The following is a 23,235-nucleotide window of genomic DNA, read 5'->3' as shown; positions in this document are numbered from 1 at the left end:
CCTAGCACCGTTTATTTAATACAAAAAACCCTTTTCAGGCTCTGCAGCAGTAGATGATGATCCACTGTATCAAAGGCTGCACTGAGATCTAAGAGCACCAGAACTAAGACCAACCCTCTGTCTGAGGCTAAGAGAAGATCATTGGTTACTTTTACTAAGGCAGTCTCTGTGCTGTGATGGGTTCTAAAGCCAGACTGAAAGCTCTCGTATAAACTGTTCCTATGTAGGTGATCACATACTGTAGTTGACCTGCAATGATTTTTTCAATAATTTTGTAAACAAAAGGGAGATCGGATATTGACCAATAGTTGGATAAATCACATGGATCAAGGGTAATTTTTTAAAGGAGAGGTTTGATTACAGTGGTTTTAAAGGCCTGTGGCACATAACCAGTTACTAGAGATGTGTTCATCCAGTTCACCATATTAGTGCTAATTAATGGAAAAATCTCTTTAAATAATGGAGTTGGGATTGGATCCAAAAGACAAGTTGTTGGTTTAGAAGCATTAATCATTGAGGTCAGTTCAGATAGACTAATAGTAGGGAAACTGTAAATAAAAGCTGCATGTTGAAGTTATTTCAGGAGTTGCTTTGTTGGAGGAGTTATTGAGCACTCCTGTTAGGGGGACATTAGCTTTGTTTCTAATTGTTAGAATTTTATCAGTAAAGAAATTGATGAAGTCATCACTGCTCAGGTTGACAGGAATAGAGGGTTAAACAGAGCTGTGGCTTTAGGTGAGCCTGGCTACAGTGTTGAATAGCAACCAAAGATTATTCTTATTTTCTTCTCTTAAAGTTCAATAATTGGAAGTTTTAGCTTTTTTATAAACTCTTTCTCCCACCTATGTGAACTTCTAACATGTTTGGTGAGAGCCACCCTCTTTCCAGTTTTCGCGATGCCTGTTTTAGAAAACGCATTTCAGCGTATTCCAGGGAGCGACCTTTATATGATCTTTATATCGTCTTCTTTTTAAGCGGAGCAACAGCATCCAGAGCTGTGTGCAGTGACAACATTGCACTGTTGACAAGATCATCTATTTTCTTTGTCGTAAGACACTGATAGCTACTCGCTGTTGCGATATCATATGAACCAGAGGTAAGCAGTGATGGAACTAAATCTTTCCATATACAGTAGCTACAGTGATCCTAGTGTACTCTACTCTCAGAGTTTAAGCAGGCTGATATTCTGAATTCAAAGGTTAGTTTTACACTACTGATGATGTGTTATATAAATCTATATAACATTTTTAAACTCTCTTTTACTATAGGGAACTATAGTTTTCTTGTGTTTGCCCCCCAAAAACTCTGAAAGATCTGGATCCGGCTGAAATTAAATATCTTGCAGCGTGAGGTGATATCACTAGGAATACCAGGAATATACAGATCAGATATTATGTCAAGCTAAATACTGTTTTCCTTGTCTGGCAAAAAACACAATAAATCATGGTAAAAGTGACTTATAAACAGTTCTTTCTTTGAGTTTACAGGATTCCACATCCGGCAATGCAATGCACAAAAAAAATGTTTACAGTGAAGATGAAAACAAATTTCCGAGCAGCAATTTTGACCTTTTTTCCATTCTTTTTGGAGTAGATGATGTTCGAATCAATATATAATGTGATTTCATCCAATAATAATTATCTTTGGTAGCAGCTTTAAATGATTAGCGTTTGTGGTACATCATCAGTGTATCTTTGGAATCGGGACTATAGTAAACACTGATATATAAAACAGGAAAAATGAAGCGGAGAGTGAAGTGTGTTTGGAGAGTCATTGAGAATAATTATTGTTTTAAATGTGCAATCTTTTTTTTTTTCTTCAATCAACACAACCAAGCAGGTTTCTATAGTTTGCATTATACTCTATACCAGTGTATTTTGTATTGCAGCCAGATGATCCCTCCTCGCTATCCATTAATGCATTCATTCAGGCAGCCTCTCTGCCCATTGAACATCATGAGCTCCACCTATGCAGGCGACCACAAATATTCACAAACAATCGCTTCATACAGCCCATTGAACCTTATCATTCTACTCTTTCTTCCTCTTCATCCATGTCATTCCCACCTCTAGTCTCCGCCAGTCATTTTATCCTCCATTGATTGCAAACACAAGACATACAGTATCTTGAGTGAAACAGAATGAATATTAAGTGGCTTGGATCTGGGTCTCATAATATGGAAAAAACGTCCTTTTCTTTCTCTCTCTGGCTTTTTAATGCAGGCGTCATGATAAAGCTGGCATCGTGTAAAGTGGTATGAACGCCATCAGCCATGCAGATGAGACTCCTTCCTTTACCTTAATTAGAGCTCCCAGGGGACCGCCTCCTAACAGTATCACCGTCAACCTCTCAGCTCTCACACCAGTCAGATCTATCATTTAGCTTGATAACAACAATAAGTAAGACTGGCACAGATGCACTTACTGAGGCTCCTTCCATTAAAGGACAAGTATTGTTCATGTCATTTCTTTGAATCACGTTAAATTGCAGGTAAACGTCAGGCTTTTCCCTGTAGGAAGATTGATTACAATGCTCAAAAACAACTAGAATTGTACAAAATTACATGAATCATTAAATTACACAAGTGCTTAGAAATTGCAATACATTCTGTGAATTTATTAGTGACCATTTGGTACGTTAATGTGCTTCGTGTCCCCAGTGTTATTGACTGGCAAGAAATTAAGGGCTGCATCGTGACTTTCACCCAGAAGGATTTGGCAGGAAGGCTTAAACTAAAGGAAATGTGAAATGGTAAGTGTAATATTTGATTTCAACTTGCCAGAATAAATGATGCATTTTCAATCTGGGATTCATTGATATGTGCAATATCTTCTATTGATATATTGACTAACTTCATTATTTTGGACAACTACCAAAACAAACACAACTAAAATGACTAATACATACTATGTTGTCAGAGTACGAAAATGAAGAGGAATATTGAAGGCTGAAAGTGAATTTTGCAGGGGGTGCATTTAAATAAAAATAAAATAAAATAAAAAATATATATAATATATATATTAATGATAAAAGGCAATAACAGTGCTAAAAAGATTGTTGTGCTTGAAGGCACTGAACTATAACAATAGCGGTGATTTTTGTGACTAATAAATAAATAAATACACAAAAAATATATAGACTATAAAGTTAAAAGGTGTATCTGGGTGAACAATGAAGGAGGTGTACTCAGTATGAGAATGACAGGAATATATCCAAAAAAAATTTAAAATAAAACTGTTACATATAAGAGCTTGACAATAGATTGTGATCTACTAAAGCACTTACCATTGTTGGTAACATATCTTTTTGTATTTTTACATGTGTATATATAATTATGTGTTTATGTATATTTATGTTTCTTGCATGTAAACTGTTTATTTGTTATGTTAACTGTTTTGTGAAAGGAAACAACCACTTATATGAATTATGACAATTACAGGGGTGGGAACTTATAAGTTTACTTTTTGCCACTCCTTTTTCGAGTTTATGTATATATGAAAGTATGTTCATTCAAAAATAGTATAATGTATACATGTAATGTACATTGAACTCGGAATAATCAATCAATCAATCAATACTACAAAAACTAATACATACCTGTATGTTATTATTATTATTATTAATAATAATAATAATAATAATAATAATAATAATAATAAATAGTAGTATTTGTTAGAAATTGTGTAATTGTAACTGCTTTTATTTCGTATCACTCCTAACTGTTTTGGTTCAATAAGTGTATATCAGTGGATTTACAGTTTAATATGTCAATGATACATTGATTCTCAATATCTGTCAGGTGTGAAAACATCGAAACAATGACTGTATATTGCACTGTATTAGAGCTGGGATCTATGATGACATTGGCAGATATGATTAAAATAATAACATTATGGAGAATATCAAAATCGTCAAACAATAGCAATATATCTTAAATCATAATCCCCCCCCCCCCCCCCCCCCCCCCCCCCCCGCACCCCTACATTTTATCCTTGAGTTTCGCACTAAATACATTGTTTTTGGAAACACAAAATTGTCCTATCCAGTGAGCCATAAATTTCATATTTCAACCAGAACATTCATAGATTGCAAACCTCCACCAGGCACCAAATATCCTCTTTTCCAACTATTCATGATGTACCATGATCATTCACGCTCTAAATTCATAAAGTCACCAGCAGGAGGTGCTGTAGAACCTGCTCGAAGAGCTGAATATAGGAAATCATTGGTGTGTGTGTTTTTTTGTTTTTGTTTTTTTTAACTAAATCAGTATGTTGATTTGGATCCCCTCCAAAATCTAATCACTTGTTCCTCATCCCATTTTGGGTATTTCCTGAAAAAATGTTTTAAAATCCGTCCAACAGTTTTTTTAGATAGGCTGTAAACAATAATTAAATATATAAACACTGGCATATATATATATATATATATTAGAGGTGTCTCGATCCGATATTGATATCGGATATCGGTCCGAAGTCAGGCAGAAAACAAATATCAAATTTTATCGGACGGCATCTAAAATCTCCACTTTATCCTGTTCAGGGTTGTGGGGTCTCCGATTCATATTATATTATATTATATTATATTTATTCAATTGTAGAATACTGCAGATATTATGTTGAAGGTTAAAATGTATGTAACCCATTGGTTAATAATAAATGGGTGAGTTTTACTCATACCTACTATTGCTGACTATTGTCCTTTTCTAACATTCCACACTACAAAATAAGTCATAAAAGTATGTATGATTTGTGCTGATATTGCATCGGATTGATAAAATAATAATAATAATAATAATAATAATAATTTTCAAAAAAGTTGTATCGGAACATCTTATCAGTCACAATACCAATTCCTACATATTCTATTTGTACTGTTAACAATAATTAAATTTATATGTATGCAAGCCATTTGGGAATTTATATATGTATATAAAAGTTTGAATACATATAAGAAAAGTTTGAATATAAATATGCCAGTGTTTATAAGTTTTAACAGTGACAATACTAATTGCTACATATTCTATTTGTACTGCATTCAATGAGACGTGCCCCACATTTTGGTAACCACTGCCCCAAATTATATGAAAACATAATTAATCAAACAAATCCCATGATGTATAACAATGTAGGCAACAGGAGTTTCTTCACAAGCTCAGTCTGATATGTAGTATTAAAACCTTCCGACACCGTGATTAATTGAGCTTCTCCTTCCTCGTGGTGTCGTCTCGGGGCGCACACGCACTGTTTAGACTAGTTTGGGCTGCGCTGAGCGGACGCGTCGGATACCCCCCCCCCCCCCCCCCACCACCACCCCGCCCGCCCCTGCAGGGCCCCCTTGTAATTCGATGCACGCTGTTAAAGCTTAGAGTATATTGTCTTCTCCTTTGCCTATGAAGCCTCCACCCACCGGCCCACCCTACATTTAGCGGATCATGTGACTCGGGCTAAGTCATTTGCAAGTACAACAGTTCTCTGTGCGCTCCCATTCATTTCCTGAGAACTGCCGGAGCTGAGCAGCTGAGAGGCAGAAGGGGAGGGAGCCACTTACTCACATGCACTCACACACACACACACTCACACATACACACACACATACACACGCACACACGCGTACACACACGGAGTTAGAGGAGAGAAGAGGTGGAGACGGACACAGAGAGGAAAGCAGTCTCCGCGGCTCTGCAGCTTCTGACCAGGTCTGTGTTTTTAGTCTATTTTCTTTTTTTTTGTGCCGCTGCTTCATGTGTTACGTTGCCGGGCTTTGTGCGTGTGTCCAGGCTTGTTTGGCATAGCTGTCACTGATCTGTCAAAGCAGATGACAACTCCGATCACCTTTGGTATTGTGCTGGGGGGGGTGGGTGGGGGCGGGTGGTGGGGGGGTTTGGATCTGACTGTCAGCGAAAAGAAATAGGAGCCCCTGCATGGTGCGCACTGGACATGTAACACCTTCTCCCCATGTGAATCCAAACGCTGACAGTAGCCCACACTGTTTTTATACGATACACACATCTACATCAGGCGTGTTTTCCCATCACTACATGTTGTCATCATGTCTGTAATAAGTTAGAGGAGCAGTGAGTGAGTGAGTGAGTGAGTGTTGGAGCAGGACTGGGTGAGCAGCCTTGGTGCGCGCGCGCGCGCGGGGGGGGTATGTGTGTATTTGTGGTGGGGGTTACAGAGTGTGATGCCACTGCAAGAACTCTCACAACACTTTCAGAGGAGCAGAAAAAGTTTGCAACTTGTCAGAGTTTTTTTTTTTTTTTTTGTGGAGACTTGTTTTGTGCGCGCGTGTGGGGGTGGATGGGAGAGTGCGCATGGGTGAGAGAACTAAGCTCTAAGCGTGTGCGCGTGCACGCGTGCGTGCCTTTTCGTGTGTGTCCAGTGAGCTTGTTTTCCAGCTTAGAACAACAAGGAGTTAGCAACTGGTTAAACATTATGAAGTGTGTGTGTGTGTGTGTGCGTGTGTGTGTGTGTTTCAGGGGTGGTGTCTTGGATGTCATCGACAGTGTTCTTACTTGCAGGGTAATAGTCATTGGTATTGATGGGTGGCTGTCAAACAAGCAGAGAGCCATCAGGCCAGTATGGGTGGTGGGGGGGGGGTGTTTGGGGGTTGGCCCTTAGCTGTTATTTTCAATTACAGGGGACCCGGACAGAGCTGACAGCAAAGGCATTTGTACATCCAGTGTGTGGGGGGTGGAGGAGTGGAGGGTGTGTAGTCCATGGAGGGGGTGGAGGAGTGAAAAAAAAGAGAGAGAGGGAGAGAGAGTGAGTAGGGGAGGGAGGGAGGGGGAGAAAAGATGGTGGGGGGGTGGGGGGATGAGACTGTGGGATTGATGTGGAAACTAAGCACTGACCCCTGTGACTTTACCCCCGTGATGTGGAGAGGCCTGGCCAGCCTACGAGTGCCTGTCAGCCGGAGGGTGTTTGTCACTGCTTATGGGAGGGGGGTGGGCGGGGGGGTCATGCCCATGAAAAATAAATAAATGAATACATATCTGTATGTATAGCTGCCTATGGGGTTGGCGTCTGTGTGTGTGTGTAAGTGTGTGTGTTTTGAGAATGAGATCTTCAGTGTGGAAGATTAGTGCCCATTTAAAGTCTCACTTAAACCCATTTTACAAAAGAGCCTCGGCCTGTGCATGAATAAGCAGCTGATATTATCGCACATGGAGAATCTCCCCACTGCATATATACATAAGGGAAAAAAAAATATTTACTGTTCTATGGTAGAACAACACAAGTCACCAAATTCAAAGAAGTATTGATCAATAATAGTCATCAAGCCCTGTATATAAAAAAAAAACATATACTGTAATTCATTGTTTCATAGTGTTTTCAACTGATGTACCGTGGTCCAATATAGTGCACTGTCAGATATGATCAGGTTTACTGTGTAAAACAACTAAAGAGCCTTATGCATCGAATGCGTTTTCTGTGGCACCGGACGCATCTGCCGTACGAAACGTTATGCATGTGTCGCAGGATCAAAAAATGTTCCCATTTGCTTCATACGCATGTCTGAAGTGAAGCACCGCCCATCAGCGACTCAGCCAACTCGGTGAGTTTCACTGCCTGCTGAAGCGAGGAGCTGCGCTCTTTTTTCTCCTCTCATAAACATAAACCACCAGTGAAAAAAGCCAGTGTGCTCAGTGACGACTTTCAAAGATGAAAACTACAGAGAGAACTTTTACCTGCTACTACCACCTCCTCGCTGATGGTTGAATGGGTGAACAGATCGGTGTCCGTGTTGACGGCCTGACGTCATCGTCAACAAAGACTCTGATTAGCTTTTGTCACGCGAAATGGTCGCAGGAGTTCAATATTTTCAACTCTTGCGAATGTGCGGATATGCGTAAAATCGGGAGCGCGCTCGCACGGCCAATGCACTTGATGTGCTGATCGCACCGCACCGCTGCACAGGAAAGATTTTGCATCCAGGACGCATCTATCCATTGACTTGTATGTAATCTGGACGTACGAACATTTCGTGACGCATCCGGTGTGAGCGCAGCATTAAACCTTCACTCTGACAGTAGGTAGAGAAACAAGGTTTCGGCGAGAAAAGTGTAAAACTGAAAATGCACATTTTAGCCATTTTTGGCCGAAAAATTTCGGTGGCCAAATTTTCAGTGCATTGGTACAGATTTGATGTGACAAATGCGTAAGACTAAAATTAGCCGTCTTGCGTCCGCAAACAAAATCAACTTTTGTGATAGACCGATACGTCGAAAGGCCGATATTATTGGGTGTTTTTTACGTGTATCGGCATCGGCCGATGCGGGCTGCTGCTTTTGCTGAACCACATTATTTACAGAGAGCAGAAATCTGTTTTACTTGTTCTTGTTCTACATCACCCGTTTTTTATAATTGTTAAATATTTTTTACTTGTTGTCGTTCTACCTCAGCTTTGTTAAATTCAATAAATGTTCCTTTTTTAAAAATTGAGACTCGTACAATTTGCTATTATCATTGTGTCATTTTTATGATGTAAATTGAGGGAGAAAAAGTAGTATCGGCTCCAAATACTGGCTCAAGAAAATCGGAAGTCCATATTGATCATCGGCTAAGGTTGATAGGGAAAAAAATTGGTATCGGCATCGGCTCTAAAAAATCCATATTGATCTGTCCCTAATCAACTTGCTTCCTATTGGATCAGTTATCAGATTGTCCCGCCTTCCATGCAACAAAAGCCTCTTTAGTGGATACCTTCCAAAAGAGAAACTTAGTTCTGATTGGATTTTTCCCATTGCGACCGTTAGAGTTTCATTTTTATTAGTTAACGTAAATATCAATGTGTTTTGATATAGTTTTCATTCGCATGTAATTTCTAAATTAGTCATAAGCTTGTTATTGCCACTTAAAAAAATTTAGTCGACGAAAAGTATGTAATGAGGTGTAATGAGAACTACTGATATATCCTACTCACATACAAGGACTGATACTTAAATACAAATACTGATTGTACTCAAGTACAAGTACTAGTAAATCATACATAAAATACTCAAGTACAAGTAAAACGTAGCTAATTTAAATAATACTGAAAGTAAAAGTTACTAGTTACTTTCACTCCCCCATGTTTATTTTTGGTATTAAATCTAGCCACGGTTCCCTTGCATACAGTAAACATCTCATGTATGAACTTAAAAAGGAATAAACCAAAACTTGCACAATTGGAACTTAATTTAATTTCCATAAAGGCATCTATGTAAAATAAAGGGTTTGTAAAAATGTTTAGTTCCTTTTAAAATAAAACAAGTATAGCTAAATTTATGAACTCTAAAACTGAGAAAATAACCCCCATTCAATGCTGTTTGGCGTCGTGCATTACGTTTAATCTGATTGGTCGGCTATGATTTGTTTGCATTTGCTTGTTGTCTGGTCATTTCATTTTTTGTCCGTTGATCATTTTAAAACAAAAAGTAATAATTTACTGAAAAATGTTTGGGTGTAGAAAATGTAACAAATCACTGTACTTCTTTTAAAACTTACTTAACGTACAAGTAGAATTACTTAAATAGAAATATACTCAAAAAAGTACAAGAACACATAAACGCATCGCAATTACAGTAATATGAGGACTTTCACCTCTGCGAAAATATTTAGTCAACAAAAGCAACACTGATTATACGTGTGGATGAGTGCTGATGACAACTTCATATGCTTTTAAATAAAACTCCTCAATCATACAGTGTTGTTCTAAAATACGTAGTGAATACATCTATAACACTGTTATTCACCACTCAAAGCCAATAGGTGTACGTGTTGCTGATTTCTTTTGACGTCATTGTTTTTGATGAAAATCTCTGAGGGTACAATGGAGCTCGTCTCTATATGTTCTGTGTGTTTTTTTTTCTCGTCACACTTTCATCCCAAAAACTATGTTTACTTGTGAACAATGGGGTGTCTCTCACCTCAGGTTGTTTTTCTCCACAGCTGCAAGAAGCTGCTGCTGCCTCTGATTCTTACCAAAGTTCAACCCCCCACTCCGAGTTACAGTCCAAGGGTTTATGATAGAAATCAGCACAGGTGGGGTTGTTTGGTGGGGGGTGGGGTTGTGTGGCGGGGGGTGGGACTCAATTAAAAAGCCAATCACCAACGGATAGACCCTATCTGTCCATCAACACTACTCAGTCCCGGGCATTTAATTGCTCACCAGGATTCCTGCCACTAAAGGCATCTTCTGTCAACTGCAGATCACAACCCACAAATTGGACCCGTGTTGACAGATTGGATCTATCACGAAGAGGCGCTACGTTTTGGGATGTTCATGCTAACATTATGTAGGTGATAATTCTTCTCATGCAGGGAGGCTGGAATCTGCTGCATTGCCCTTAATCAGCTGGGTTAACTGCTGCCATATCGATCAGCTGCTCATTGATCCAAGTGAGTGTTATGGAGTGTATCATCATTGATTGCAGATAGACTGCAGTGCATTAAAAGACTGAATATATGTGAATATAATGTAGGAGAGAGATGAATCTGACAGTGAGTGGGGTGTGTGCGTCATGTTGTCTGGTGTATAGCAATGGCATTATTTTTATAGAGCTGTCAGAACCAGTTATATTAAGATACTATGCAATAACCATGGTGACAGACAATAGTGGAAAGGTGAATTTTTATTGTCACCGAATTGAAAACGCTAAAAATTAACAGAAGATTTAATTTTCAAAGTTGTTATTTTCTTGCCGTTGTTTATCTGTTAACTAGGGATGTCCCATTACAACTTTTTCATTTCCGATATGTTACCAATATTGCAGCCTTGCGTATCGGCTGATACTGATATTGATCCGATATCAACATGAATCTGTGCATTTAACAAAAAATAAAAAATTAATAATAAAATAATAATTACTTATTTTCTAGTGTGGATTGTTACAAAAGGATTTATCAAGTGATGTTACTCATTAGTCAGCAACAGTAGGTATGAGAAAAACTGACCCATTTATTATTAACCAATTGGTTACATACATTTTAACCTTCAACATAATATCTACAGTATTCTACAATTGAATAAAATAAATGAAAAATTAATTGGAAGAAAAAAAAAACAGAAAATCCGGAAATTACAATCCGATATCCGATAATCGTTTCCAGGCTAATATCGTATCGATATCGCATTAAAACACCCCTCCTGCTAACCCTCAGCAGGCCCAACACACACTATGGGCCCTATTCTCCCATCTGGACTTAAGCGCTTTTTTTACGCTCCTGCAGTTACGCGCTTCTCTCCTGCACATATTCTCTGGTCCAGCCTCCTGACACGCCCACCAAGTTCATCAAAAGCGCGTAGTCTGTCAATGAAGGCATTCTGAAGCCAGGGAGGCGGACTGGGCTATGGTGTCATTTTTTTTGGGCTGTCTAGAAATCACGGAACATGGAGTTTTCCCAATGCTTGATTGATTGATAAACAATGTGACAGGTTGATTTGATCAGATTACTGCAGGGTGAAGATCGGACACATTTTTCCATCTGAGCCACAGTTAAAATCTCTCTTTTTGACCTCATATTTGCGCCAGTTTAACGTTTGTTTGGTAAATGTGAACATATTAGAAATGCTGATGGTCAATCCTTTGGCCTGCTTGTGTGACTCCCCCACCCCTGTGACAGCGTGACAGTGTCAGTTTGGATAGATTCTTTCTGGGAGTCTGTTTTGTAATATTATGCGTGTAACTTCAATTGTAACTAAGTCCGAACTTGTTGTGCAATATAATGTTTCACCTCATCGGAGGGCTGCACTTATTCCAGGTTCAGAAGCGCGTGAGAGGAAAAGAACATAAGCAAACGGGAGAATGCGTGCAAGGCCAGATTTGAATGGCAACGCCCACATTTCAGGTCGCTCCACCCACAGTGCGTAACTGGGATGGAGGCACAGAGTGACTGACTTAAGTGCAGGGGAAGGATAGCGCACAGCCAAAAACAGCACTGCTGCGCAGCTTTTCTGACTTACGCACATGGGAGAATAGAGCACTATGTGCAGGTGATGCTTGTAAACTAGTTCTACTGCAGCTGTTTCACCATCTCAGAGAATGACAAAAACAATGTTGCTTCCCATCTGTGGATTCAACCTTTAACCTGAATGTCTAGCCCACGTTTGTTTACCAAGCCGAGTTAAAAGGGTGTGCACAGAGGGTCAGAGAGTGTGTATTTAGTGATTGAGAAAAAAGGAGATAGAAAGGGAGGCCATGGAAAGTATTGTGTAATAGTCCCCGAATCCAAGGTTGATGAAAAACTCATCGGTAGAGAAACTATCTAGAGAATATCTCAACACAGAGAAAGATTTTTTCCGAAAAATTTATTTTTTTGTTAAAAAGTATACTTTAGTACTCTATCATTAAAAAGACAAAACAAAAACAATCTTTTTTTTTCATTTAACAGAGGCCAAAACCTACCAAAACTTTGTTTTAGCTGTTTAACAAATTAGTTGGTGCTGTCATCTTGTGCCTAAAAAACATTTAAAACAAGACAGCTGCTTTAAGTATGTAGTGGCAGATTTTAAACGGCTGTGAAAAATTCAATTATTAAGTAGGGATGTCTTGATACAACTTTTTCACTTCGATACGATACGGATATTGCAGCCTTGAGTATTGATATCGAACCGGTATGATATCAGCATGAATCATACCTACTTTTCTTACTTATTTTGTAGTGTGGAATGTTAGAAAAGGCTTGATCAAGTGATATCACTGTCAGTATGTGATAGGAACAACTGAGGGCGGGGACAAAAACAACAAAAACTTATTGGAGCGCTTAAATTGAAGATTTTTGTCCGATAAAATCCGATATTTGTTTTCTCGGCATCATAGAGTTGTTGGTAATTTGTTTTAACAATGATGTATTGGCTCCATAAGTGAAAAAACTGATGTTAAAAAAAGCCTTTGTTTCATTGATTCCAATTGTTCGCACAAAAGCTAAGATTAAAATGCTGTAAAAAGTTACGTTTTTAAGATAGAATTCTGATCATTTCCAATCACCATCCACCATGACTCTAAAATGTTGTCATTTTTTTTAATGAACATTGAAAATTTATTTAGCAAGAATTTGTAAGTATTTACAACATTTACATTCAATATTTTGATGCACTGTAGGCTAATTTTTTGATAAATCAAAAATCTGTGTTTATCAGTGTTTAAATAAGTTTTTACAGTTTTTGGAAAACAGAGCAATGGACTTCAGAATTTGCAATAGATTTTGGGGAAAAGGGTTTTTTTGGTATTGCGGCTACATTTAGCTGAAAGTCACAAATCTGTAGCAGATATGGTTGATTTGTTGTGAATTTTTTGAATGTTTACTGGCTTTAAAGGCTTCCTGTAGCGCCACCTTTACGACTATTGGCCTGTTTTTGCAGCTTAGGCAATCTGGCATGGGACAGAACCTTTGTGAAAAAAAAAATGGTGATTGTTCAAGAAGAAAATCCTGGTTAGGGAGCATTGGCATGGTTGGTCTATCCTACTCTATGCATGTGTTCTCTGGAAAATATTCTTTGGTGATCATACACATCATTATTGATGATGACTGACTTTAAATAATAAACAACACGTGATTTTTTAAAAACATGTACAATCCAACACCCAATCTAGCAGCTGCTATTTTAAAACAATAGTAACATAAGCCTCTAATTGTAGAACTACTGTTGCACAACCAGACTTTTCGTTCTGGAGATGAAAAAGCTATTGGAAAACAAGCAAACTGAAGAATGTCCTTCCAGCACATTGATCCAGTTGTTCCTTTCTTTGCCCAGTAATGACACCATCTCTAGACTAGCACACACAGTTTTTACTGGAAATGACTAATCAGGCAGAATTTGCCCCCAAACTCTGACAGCTTTCCATGGTTTGAATAGAAAAGTATGTCCCTGAAAGGACTGTTTATCTTTGATTACTTTTCTATCTTAATTCTTCACCCCTGTGTGTAATTTACTTTGGCCAAATATGGTTGGCTAAGACAGGGAAGGAGAAAAGGAAGGGAGCCAAGAAAGTGGGATGGAGGATCACTGGAAGTCAGCATTTCTCTGCTGTTGTGGACTATTTTTGGACTGTTTTTACAGAAAGGGTTTCTCTTTACGACGTCTTTAGGGGGCTGTTTCCTCCGAGCCTGTCAGTACAAATGGTTTTAGCAGACCTGCAAAGGGATGCTGCGTGGATCACTGTAAACTTTCCCGTTGGACTGTAGGTCAACTGTTATACAAACAACATGTGGAAAACATTTGGGAGGGATGTTGACGAGTTTTGGTGCATGCTGCAATTGCAACTCCTCTCAATCAGCTGCTTGATCCCCATATCTGCATAGCACAATCACAACACAAAAACCCAGTGGATAAATAATGGAAGTAAAAGCATGAAATGAGAAAGATAATCATAGCAGCTGACGTTTGAGTGATGTAGGAGAGCTTTAAAGGTCAAACCAAGGGGGTAACACTTTAGACAGCAATTAAAGTGTCCATTTATTCTTGTAGATGTCAGTGTGTTGGGATGTTTGATTGGTCCATGTGAAGCACATTTAAGTGGAGTTGCTTGTGTCAGAACAAAATAAGTATTGATAGGGTAGACATGACACTTCATGATATTGCATTGAAAAGACTCTGTCTCTGATGGTAGGGGTGTCCAGATACAACTTTTTCACTTTTGATACGGTACCGAAATTTCAGTATGGCGTTTTGGCCGATGCCAATATCAATTTGATGTAATATCCGCACGAATCATACATACTGTTACTACTTATTTTGTATTGTGGAATGTTAGAAAAAGCTTGATGAAGTGATATTACTCAATCAAGATTAATAGTAAGCAACAGTAGGTATGAGAGAAACTTACCATCTATTATTAACCAAAGGTTTACATTAGCGATGCACCGAAATGAAAATTTGTGGCCGAAGCCGAATAAAATATAAACACTTGGCTGAATACCAAATACCAAATTTCAAATGCGGTTGTTAAGTTTTTCTCTATTTTTTTTAATATTGCATAATAGCCTAGAATGAATTTTTAGACATGTGTTTTTAAAGAAAGTAAATGTTTATTGAATATACTGACATTTTTAAATATTCCAGTAGCCTTTGCTTTTCAAAAAAAGCAAAACAAAGTTTTTCATTTATTTTAGCCCTTCAAATTAAACAAAACATGCATTCCAAAAAAAACCAAAAGTGCATTAAAGGCGAGGTATGATGAAAAAATCCCTTCATAATGGTTTTGCTACAGTGATATATTGTACATTTCTTTTAGCGTCATTCAGGGGGCCAAAGTTGAAAAAGTTGTTTCCTCCCTTGTTATTCCACATTTTGTAAAAAGTCAGCTTTAAACGGGCGAGTTGGATTTTGCCCATGTTGGCAAGTGACGTCACCTAACACGCCTCCTAGAATGTGAGCTCCTCCCTCTCCAACTATCTAACAGCTAAAACAAACATTGCGGTTTAATATAGAATATATATTATACTTTATTTCCAGATATGTAAATGCAAACTGCACTACTGGACGCCCAAACTGCACTATTTTTTCTGCTGCCGATCGTGTTGGGAGTCAATGCTTGGAGCCATGGACCCATTGTTTACACACATCAGTTGTTAGCACTGCGTGCTAATGCTATACCAGTCTATGCAGCGAGACCCGGTGTAGTGTAAGGAGGAAACGATGGGGATGTTTACGGATTCGTGCCTCACAGCGCTAACAACGGACTCGGTTGTTGACTTGGACGGCTTCTAACTTTTACGCAGTAATGGACAATGGAGAGCGGTAAGCGGAAAGGAGAGAGTCTGGCTGTGTTTGTGTGTGGAAAGGAGGAGCTGTTGCTGCTGCTGTTGCTGCTCCTGCAGCAACGCGTACACACTTTTCCGACTCAAAATCACAGCACATTGTTTCATTGCGCCATCGCGTCACACGCTACTATTCGGCCTTGTTTTTAACTCACTAAACCGAAGGCAGAATGTGGCTTTTTTTGCAATATTCGGCCAAATATGTCCGGTCATTGAATATTCAATGCATCCCTAGTTTACATATATTTTAAACTTAAACAATAACCGTGCAAATTTTTCATTTTTTTAATTTTTTTCCTTTGTCTGCACTTGCTGTTGAAGGCTAACACTGCAAGAAGTGCAATATTTTATAGACAGCAATGCATGTTTTGTTATTGCAATTAAATAAATGAATTACTGTGCAAAAAAACCAGAACGTGACGTACCTGGTCACATGAGGTACCTGAAACAACAAAGGTATACGGAGTGTTTGAGCGTTCGTCTTCCTGTGGCGACGTCTCACGGGACGAGATTTCACGGGAGTTGCGAGACTCCTGCCCAAAACAACCTTCAATGGAATCACGTTCAAAGTGCAATTATACATTGTCGACTTTTAGAAACACCGCTTTATTTAGCGAAAATGTGTAATGGAAACCCAGCTACTATCGGATTGGGATGCCCCAACTGTTAGAGCATTGACTAATAAGAAACATGCCTGTGTTTTGGTATGTATTACTGTGTGGTGCATGTTTGTAATACAATGGATAACAAGTGAGGGGGAAAAAGAAAAAGAGAAACACACACATGAGAGCTTATGAGTTTGAGATGACGTTTATTCCACATGAGTTGCCAGCAGTAGATATCGTAGATGGGTTCGTATATTGACGTTTCCACCTTCTTGCATGTGAAGTTATTGTAAAACATGTAGGTCGATCTGTGTGAGTGCATGTGAGTGCACGTGTGCTGTGGTGCTTCAGAAGGAGAAGCCAAGCTATTATGAGTTGCATGTATACGGTGCATATGTTGGGGGGGGGCACCGAGGCATACAGGAAGACAAGTGCACACACATTTGCTCGCAGAGCCTAAGGGGATAAAAGGGAGTAGCCTACTCAAAGAATTCTCCCATTAGGGCTGGAGTGTATACTGTCATCCCTTGGGGAGGGGGGCAAACTCAGAGTATGTAGGTGAATGGTTGTGGAGGTTGGAGGGATGCAGGCTATTGTAAGGATGTCTCTGTTAAAGAAGGATTTCGCTGCATTCTGTAGAATGCAGTGACAGAAATGTACTCCTTTACCACTTTAAACTCAGGTTTTGGACATTGTTTAATATTTTTTTCATTTTAAGCCGTCAGAGTTCATGAAGTATTTATTAACTAACAGTCCCTGGTCTGAGATTAATTTATTTATGGTGAGCTACAGTGTTATAGAACTGAACCTCATGATGTACATAGGTCTGTGATTTTAGGTCGATGAAACACTGCAGTAGGACCTGAGAATCTTATGTAAATAATAGAGTCACTGAGTGAATTTTCTATTGATCTGTTGCAGCTAACCCCCCCCCCCCTTCCTCAATCTTTTATCTACAATTTATCTGCACAGCATGTTCAGATAAACCACGATGATACGCGTGGAAAAAAACAAACAAACATTACACTATCTTCCTGACAGACTTTGTCAAGTAGTTGATCCTGGTGTGCTTGGCTCCGCCTCCCCCCTCCTTTGGTACAAGTGAGGTTTTTGTGTCAGAGGCTATTTTAGATGCACAGCCACTGACCCCACTGCATTTACGGAGGTGACTAGATGTGTGTATCCATGTGTGTGTACACAGTGTTCCTAGGAGATCACACAATTATGTTTTAGTATATATATATAAAAAAAAAAAAAAAACAACTCCAGTCTTTGAAAACATTTGGTTGCATCTGTTTGTTTTTCCTTAATTCAACCCCCACATGAATTATTGAACTCATTCTTTCAAAAAATACCTCGAATCGGACGTAAACTGTCCTGAATGGTGTCTCGAATTGCTTTGACTTGGAAGTTGAAGTACAGTTGAAAAAAAAATGCCACCTCACTTTAGAGCTGTCACAGTCACAGCTTGTTTAGCTGTTTGTCTGTATTTGAGGCACATGATGCAAGAGGATGTCAGACTCTTCTGTTTACCTCTCACTGGAGCACAGTGGAGGAGTGTGTGTGTCAGAGTGTGTCTACGTTTATGTGTGTGTGTGTATGGTGTAGGTGTGTGTAGGTGGCAGCTTCTGTTGAATGGGCATCTATATTTTTTTCTTTCATGGGCAGTGCTGCAATATTGACGATGAGCGTATCCGAGTGTTTGGGTTTGAATCAAACACTGTGAAAACTAATAAGTTGACTTTATTTATTTATTTTTTTAAAAGCATATGCAGACAAGGTTAAAAAAAAAAAAAAAAAAGAAAGAAAACTTGTTGCCTTAAAAAAACAAAATGTAATTTATGTTCAGATCAGTTGATCCGAGGCTACAAGTTTGCATATTTCTGAAGTAAAGTCAACTTTTTATGTTTCCAGTGAAGGCGTTATTGTTGTAAGCAGAGGTTAATGTCAGTGTGTTAGCCTCATTTTATAGAGCACAGGAAGTCATCTTTAAAAGAGCGTCTGACACAGGCCGAGACACAGAAAAACCAGAAAGCCACTGACTCGTCTTTTGTGATTTGAGGGTTTAATTTCAGTATAAACAGGAAATCCATTTCCCACGTGGTCACAAGGTCTTCAAGCGACAAAGGTGAAACAGACAGAGGTGAAATGAGTCAACGCAGAGTATTGTTTGTCCAGCATGAAAGTAATACAGTTGTTTGGAACCAAAAAAAAAAAAAAACTTAGAATTAGACCTTTATACTTAACTTTAACCCAAATTAGTATTACTGTATTATTGGTACCTACACATTGGGTCTCAGTCCTTTATAATAACCACCACTAGGGGGTGTTTAGAATAAATTTAATATTTATTTTCTTTAACCTTTCAAAAAAGCATAATTTTAATAGAAACAAGGTATAATTACGGTAAATAAATACTCGGGATGTCTCGATACAACTTTTTCCACTTCCGATACGGCAACGATATTGCAGCCTTGAGTATTGGCTGATACCAATATCGATCCGATACGATATCAGCACGGATCATACATACTTTTATAACTTATTATGTAGTGTGGAGTGTTAGAAAAGGCTTGATCATGTGAGTAGGTATGAGAAAAACTGACCCATTTATTATTAACCAATTGGTTACATACATTTTAACCTTCAACATAATATCTACAGTATTCTACAATTGAATAAATATAATATAATATAATATATATCAGATATTTTAGATGCAGTCCGAAAAATCCGGTATTCGTTTTCTAGCTGATATCGAACCGATATTCGATATCAATATCGGATCGGGACAACTCTGATAAATACTGGCACAATAATAGATTTCGGTCTGCTGTAAAATTAAACAACTTTAGGATTAAAGCAAAATTATATATTGGACTTTTTCCTTCAAATGGTAACACTAACTGAAAATGAAGACTGCAACCGAAATTTGAACCCACCAGTTAACCCTGACAGCACTACTTCCCACTTCTTATTTCTAAGCGTGTGACTTAAAGTATGTTTGTATTTGTGCTGCTAAAGGCAGTGGACTTGAGCTGCATCTGGGCTACCTCATCCCCCTCATCCTGACAGGATTACTGACACAGGATCCCCCTGCCCCTGGCAGAAATAGCAGGGACCCAAGGGCAATCCAACAGAATATGGGAACTTCTCTTAGCCTTGCTTGCTCACAAATGTGCGTTTGTGTGTGTATGTGTGTACACGTGTGCGTCTTTCAAGGAATAACGTGTTTCCTCTCAGGTGTTGAACTCCTTGCTTATGCATGAACAGCATTAAATCTCTCTACTTTCTGTCTCTTCTTGAGAACGTCACCCTTAAATACAAAAATATAACATTGAAATAAACCCAGATCATTTTTTTTTTACTATTTGTAATATAAAAGACTAATTTTTTTATATAAAAAACTCACAATGTAACAGTGTGGGCAGATTTCTGTCTGCATAAATAGTGCTTCCACTCATCACAGAATGACTTTAAATATGTTTGCGTCATGGCAATTTACACAAGCTATAATTTTGCGGTGATGCCATACTTAACTGAGTAATTAGATTAAATATGTAAATGGAGGGAGTTATTTAAAAAAAAAAAAAAACATGACAAATAGCATTGACAACATTTCGACAATAAACGGTAACGTTTAAGTCTTATAATTTTAAAGGAAATTAGTTGTAGAAGAAATTCTCACATACATATAATAGAAATAGTAACCCACTGTTAAAATGATAATTGAGGTGTTATTTGGTAAAATAATATACTGGTTGTCATGTGTGCTGCATTTGGAGGAGGGATGTGTAGTTTGTGTACATGAACTTACAAAATCAGGTCATTGTGTTGAGAAAAAGAAAAAAAAAAGAAAAACCCAGATTGTTTGCTGATCCCATTTCCACATCAGTTACAGTATCCAACCTGCTGAAGCCAGCCTTTATATTTTTAACCGTTGGAAAATATTGAAATACTGTAAACCTTACACGCATAATAAATACACGTGCGTGCAGTTCTTAACTGTGTCACATGAGTGTTTATCAATGAGGCTTTTTTTTTTGCAGATTTCCTTCTTTTGTTCTTGGTTTTACATCTGTGGGCCTGCTGTCTATTCTGACACATGGGTCGATGGAATCAATACTCCTATATGTTGAATGAGTCACTGCAGTTGGTACAGTTTATTCAGTCCAGTATAAAATATCTGTGGATTTTCAAGCACGTTTCTTTTTTACTTTCTTTCTTTTACAACTAACTCCTAATGCAATCAATGCCCATTAATGGATGAGTATCAGTGGCGTATTTTCTTTCCGTTCACGCTGGACTTGGTTTTTAAAGAACTTCTCTCCTTTCTTCTTGTGCATTAACATCTTCTTATCTTGCCATTAAGTTCCCTTCAAAACTGATGAGACTGAATAGTTTAGTTATGTGTTAAAAATCTATGTTCGTACACAGGTAGTCAATGTACCGTTGAACTTGGGCTGGGAAAAATAAATCGATTTAATCAATTTATTGAATTTTTAGATGAAAACAATTTTGCAAATTTGAGTTAAAAAAATAAATAAATAAATTCCCACTACATTTTTTTCAGACTTTTTCGCGTTCTGTCCTAGTGGGTTACCGTAGCACGATGTGAGTCAGCCCCCTCCTTGTTTACATGTGTTTACCCTTTGAGTAGGCCATATGTGTGCCACAGGCATGTTTAATGTTTTATTCACACTGTGCTGAGATGCTAAGGGAAGAGTTTTTTTTTTTTTTTATTGTAATGTTATATGTTTTAAAATATGTATTTATCTGATTTCTTAATCACAAAATTGAAGCTACTGTGAAGGCGCTGTTGCACTTTTGCTTAAACCTGGGTTAAAGCTTGATATAGTTGAATGACAGAGCCTCATTTACTTTTTATTTTGGGATTGTTCTATGCTTTTTAACTCTTGAGGACAATCACAGCAATAAAGTTGCACTTTTGCCAATATATCTGATGTCTGCAGTAATTTTTAAGTGCATTGAAGAAAAAAAGAAATTTAAAATCGAATCGTAACTCAAAGTTTTCTTGAAAAAATCTGATAATTTTTTTTTTGGGCAAAATTGCCCAGCCCTATGTTGAACAGTTCCATTCACATCACAGGCTGTTTTTCCTCTGTGGATTTTTTCTCAGAGGACATTAGCAGGGTGATCTGAGGTAGGTAAAAAAAAAAAATAGAAGCATCGGATGAGTGCATCATGGGCAAGGGAGACGGTTTTAACCCTGCAGGGATTTAGGATCTTCCTTTCCCTTTTGTGTGTTTTGATACCAATGTGAATATCTGTAGTTACAGAAATCCCTGCTTTTAAGAAGCACTCTGCAATCTAGAGCTTTGTTAAAAATTTGTCCCAAAAGAATCCGAAAGACCTTGCTTGCATTTCGTTGCCAAGGAAAACACAGCTTTCGAAATGGACATTTTCAGACCATTCACAAAGTGCCAGGAATGATACAAAAACCCAGCTATGTCCACCATGTCATAACATCCAGGAGTAAACTCGCAGGGAAAACACACATGCCCACACTGCTTGTATATAGGCCTACAACACTACAAATGACTCGGCAGGGTTTTCCAGACAAGCATTGTTTCGGTATTGAAAGTTATTTAAGGGGAACTCCGGCAGTTTGCACACATAGTATCGTAAAGGTCAGGTAGAGTGTCACTCAGCGTGTAAGCATGAAACCTGGCCTTATTCAGAAATGACAGTTTTGTTTTCACTAGTCACATTAACCCGGTTATGGACCAAGGTACATTCAATATCATAATCAAAGACTTAAGTTATAATCTCTTCATCATTATCGTGCCCTAGTTTGCATTTGTACCAATACATAAAGTACAAAATATGTAAGAAACTGACAATATCCAAAGTAGGGCTGAGTGATTCATATCAGTTGATATTGATAATTAATGATTAGGTTTTTTTAGGACCAGAAGAAAAATGGCCAAATTTAAATACTTTTATTTGAAACGTAATATTGACCATTTACCATTTAAAAAGAGGTCAACACAACTATGGAAAGAACAGAACCTTAATTAAATAAACAAACTTGTCAATGTGCAAATATAAACTTTCAATAAATGCTTAATCAAACAAAATGTGCAGCCGTTCTTCTGTCTACATCCCCAGAATGCATTGCGGTTCTGTTTTTTTTTAGTTCAGTGAATTTATCGGACATTCTATCGCACATATTATTAGGAGTGACATGATATCTCAATACGATTTTTTCGCACGATCGATTATCGATATGCTCACGCTAAGTATCAAATTAATTTTTTTTGATTTAAGAGTTATTTTATTATTTTCTAAACCTTTTCTGCTTTTTCACTAAAATGTGCAGGTAGGTCTTCACTGTTTGTTGAAGGAACCAATATATTGTTTACTGGAATATTGCACTATCATGGTGTCGCTGGTAAGAAAGACCCTATTTTTTGTTTACAAAAATCACTATTGGAGATACTTATTTGTTTACATTGATATGTTGACACTTATTTACAGAAATGCTGCACTAAAATAGTATCACTGTTCATAGGACACTTTTTCAATATATTGTCATTCAGAGATATGAAATAATAACATTTTTTCACTTCACCTTTTTTTTTGTTATGTCATAGATTATCGTAGATTGATTTCTGACCAATATATTGATAACCGCAGTATCGTCATATTGTGAGATAATCGTTATTGTGAACTTTATATCGTGTATCATGGGGTACCCAGAGGTTCCCACCCCTACATATTATCTATTGATATTGATCACACATCTATCATATTGTTTTCGTTTTTATCACCCAGGCCTATATCCAAGCAACAAGTGTTAGATATATCAGTCCCGACTGGGAAATTTACTAGATTTGTGACAAATTTCTATTTAATTAAGG

The 23,235-nt window shown here is 37.9% G+C and overlaps 1 protein-coding gene across 1 annotated transcript in view; it reads left to right on the top strand.

Moving 5' to 3' along the window:
- Nucleotides 1–5,441: 5,441 nt before the first annotated feature.
- The window catches only part of klf12b (Kruppel like factor 12b), a 53,424-nt gene continuing 35,630 nt past the window's right edge, over nt 5,442–23,235 (top strand). Inside the window, exon 1 of the mRNA XM_028435414.1 lies at nt 5,442–5,698. The gene's annotated coding sequence lies outside the window, so the exon portion shown is untranslated. The remainder of the gene's footprint in view (nt 5,699–23,235) is intronic.

Source organism: Gouania willdenowi, chromosome 21 (assembly GCF_900634775.1).
Source record: "Gouania willdenowi chromosome 21, fGouWil2.1, whole genome shotgun sequence".
NCBI classification, from domain to species: domain Eukaryota; kingdom Metazoa; phylum Chordata; class Actinopteri; order Blenniiformes; family Gobiesocidae; genus Gouania; species Gouania willdenowi.
The sequence above is the reverse complement of the archived record's forward strand: the minus strand, read 5'-3'. Positions and strand labels throughout refer to the sequence as shown.